Source organism: Raphanus sativus, unplaced genomic scaffold (assembly GCF_000801105.2).
Source record: "Raphanus sativus cultivar WK10039 unplaced genomic scaffold, ASM80110v3 Scaffold5501, whole genome shotgun sequence".
NCBI lineage: Eukaryota > Viridiplantae > Streptophyta > Magnoliopsida > Brassicales > Brassicaceae > Raphanus > Raphanus sativus.
In genome coordinates, this window is record NW_026620800.1 from 1 (window position 1) to 3,566 (window position 3,566).

At 37.0% G+C, this 3,566-nt stretch overlaps 2 pseudogenes; one reads left to right on the plus strand and one right to left on the minus strand.

The window, feature by feature from the left end:
• Positions 1–4: 4 nt before the first annotated feature.
• LOC130507737 (F-box/kelch-repeat protein At3g16580-like) lies at positions 5–939 on the minus strand (annotated as a pseudogene).
• A 460-nt stretch (positions 940–1,399) lies between these two features.
• LOC130507738 (protein WVD2-like 4) lies at positions 1,400–3,081 on the plus strand (annotated as a pseudogene).
• Positions 3,082–3,566: the final 485 nt, after the last annotated feature.

Sequence of the window (3,566 nt, forward strand, 5' to 3'; positions counted from 1 at the left end):
GTTCTTTTCTCTGGTCACTATCACCGGATGTAACGTGTCTCCACGCAACGAACGCAAAGTCATGGATTATCCACACGTTATAATTTCCCCAAATGCTTGTCCAATTACTACCATCATAACATCTGCCTACAAACTCAAACCTAGGATGTCTAATCCATGTACTAATTTGTTTCAACCACGGGTTCCAAACTGTGGTTCCTTTATCCGTATGACATAACATGAACTCGTCGTAATCAATCAAGAATTTAAGTTTTTGAGATTCTAAACCGGGAATATCCAAGGTTAACTCACGCACCACTATCTTGGGATCGATTGTTAGGATTTAAACCTACTTTATGCTATAGAATTTGGAATAAATTTGATACCAAAAACCTGTCTTTGCTTTTATTCAATACCAATAGGTTTCTCAAGAACAAAATATAAAGATCACAAGTTTAAGCAATAAACCCTCTTCCTAATTGCTAATTCTCTTGATCTCTCTTTATCTCTTTGCTCTTCTCTCTTTGATCGGATACCTTGAACCTTAACCTATGATCTCTTTTTATAACAGATCACACATTCCTTTTTTTTTTTTTATGCCTTACGTCACATAATTTCCTAATCCCATATGGCTTTATAAAATAAACCGACACTTACATAAAAGGAAATAACATCTTCAACTCCTTGCTGGACTTGTATGCAGGTCTGAAATTGGGCCTATTTCCCATCATCGATGCTTACAGAATAAATCTTGGATTTGGATTTTAGGATGAACCGAAACGTCTCCTTGTGGTTGTTGATGAATGTCTTGTCGTTGAAGATAGCGTTCCATCGTTTGCAAACAGTTTTGAAGCGGACAAGAGAGCTAGGAGAGACACGAGAGAGTATCTCTTCAATCAACTCCCATGGAAGCTGCTGCTCATGCGCCGCTATCTCCTCTGTTTTTTTAGCTGAATCCATTGTCTATTAGGGTTTGAAAAGAATGTTCGTGAAATATATCTCTGTGATTTTTTTTTGAAAAAGAAGAAGAAAAAGTAATCTCTGTGATTTTACAAATAAATATATTGTTAGATAAATGTGCAAACGTTACTTCTTTCTTAAAAGGTTAAAGAAATAGAGGAAAAAAAAGTTAAAGAAATCAAATACAATTCTGATTTTAAAAATTTAAGATTTATATACTTAACAAAGCAATTATTTACTTTTCAATTTATTAGTGTAAAAAGGAAAATTAACCAAACATCAAAACATAGTGGGCCCACTGTATGCGAATAGGATCTTCGAAGAATGGGTCCCACAGCTGACGGTTGAAATCACAATTCACTGCCTACGTGGAAGAGTCTTTCTGGTGATAAAGAACTCGTCGAGACAACTCAGGCGGGGCTGGTCGGGGCCCAACCGTGGAAACCCAATCATGTGTGAAATGGTCGTGACACGTCAGCAATTACGGACGGAAGAGTGGGGTCCGCATGCGGCGGGTATGTCGTGGGGATTAGTAGAAACGGTTCGCTGTAACGGAGACCACTCCCACGCTTCCTCTCCCCCCCGTTCTACAAACACTGTGCTTTGTCTAATCTCAATCATTTGATTCTTCTCTTCTCTATTTGGTTAAAAGGACAATAAAATAGTTAACGATTAAGGACAGCGTAGAATGGCAAATAGTCGTTGACTATTTTATTGTCCTTTTTGTTTATGTTGTTGATTATTTTTCTCATTCTATGATTCTTGAACAATGTCTCTCTCTCTTAATATATACATAGATTCGTGTTTTAAGTTCCAATGAAAATATGTCTACTGTGTTTTGTGAAATGTCAGAAACATTTTAAATCACTAATTAGCTGTCTTATATTTTCAAATATTAATTAAAGTTTTTTTGTTAGAGTCTTTAAAGGTCAAATACTTAACAAAAGAGGAGGGTGATTCAGTCCAATGACAAGAACAGACCTGAGACTCTTGACTTATCTACCGAGAAAACTGACAACGTACGCAATGAAAATGTACCGGTAAAAGTATAATATTTCTTGCAAGTCTCTGTGTTTTGAACAGTGTTCAACATCAATCTTTGAAGTAGACATCCCCTGTCCCTGAGCTGAAGAGTAAAACAGCTAATAAAGCTGTTAAGGAAAAAGTCAGGAACCTTTTCTCGGATCTCGAGATTCCTTTCTCAGAGCATTTCCTTTCCAACTAGAGATGATGTACATAGAAAGAGCATTGATGCAACAACACCAAAAGGCTAGTCCTAAACCCGGCCGTCGTTGCAAGTGGAACCAAACCAAAGGCAACTCCATCTTCAAACAGCACCACCAAGCGCAGCAGTTTAGTTTCTGAGCCGACCAAAAAAGGCAAACTATAGTTACTACCAGCAGTTCTGTGGCAACTAAATTGTGTTAACCGATGAAAGCTGAAATGGCAAAAAAGCAAACTATAGTTACTATTTGTATTTGTTTAGGAGAGTCAGGAAGAAGAGATCAAAAGGTTGAGGAAGAGTTTGACGCTTAAGGCTGGTCCGATGCCAAGTTTCTATAAAGAGCCACCACGTAAGGTTTAATTGAAGAAGGTTTGCTTCTTTCCTCTTTATATGTGATCATACTTCTTGTCCTAAGTTGTATCTGATGTGTGGTCTGTGAAAATGTTGTTGTAGATCAGTAGATACCATCTACTCGTCCTGAAGCTCCAAAGCTATGACGCAGAAACAGTAATTGTGATGCAACAGGACGTGAGACCGGTCCTCGTGTGACAAAACCAAAAGCCTCATCATCATCATATCATCTGCTTGAAGAAACCCATAACAAAGCCTCAGCCAAAGGTAGAAACTCAAGAGAAGTGAGAGAAGGCTAAAGAAAGGAGAAAATAAGTGAAGAAAGAAGAATCAGGGATAAGTAGAGCGGAAGAGAACAAACAGGAATCCAACAAAATCCAAGTGAAAGCTGAGATCATGACAAGTGAAGTTGCAGTGGGAGGCTGAACCCAGCAAAGACAGTGTTTTGGTTTGGCACTAATCTTTTATCTCTGTTTCTTCTTTTACAAAAACATTAGTTGCATTGCGTTTTGGGAGTTGCTCTCATTTCTTCAATTTTTTTTCTCTTTTTTTTTTTTTGAAATTAAGCCTCAGATTTTTCTTAAGATATGTTCTCTTAATATTTGTCGAATTCAAAAATGTAACTTATATATATTATGAACGAAATATTTTCGAATTTGCAGGGTGAAATAGTGGCGAATTGTGCAAATGTTTATATATCAAAGGAGACTAGTGGGGTATTTATTTAGAGCTAAACATGTTAGGGTCGGATACCAATATTCTTGTGGGGTGCTCTGTATTCGCAACATGTTTGTGGTCGGAAACAAGATTATGGTTTGAATTTGTTTGGGCTTTGTCTGAACGATTCTTGTAAATATAGATAGATATGCCTACTCACACTACTCACTCCTAAGATTTTCATTATTTAACCATACAAGATATTATGTTTCAAAATGTTAAGTGTCATCTTAGTGTTTATGATTCATACATTGTTGTATAGCTAAACTTCTTTATGGGACGATGAGCACGAGACGATATGAGTTTACAAAAAGCCGTAAAAAGAATACAGTAG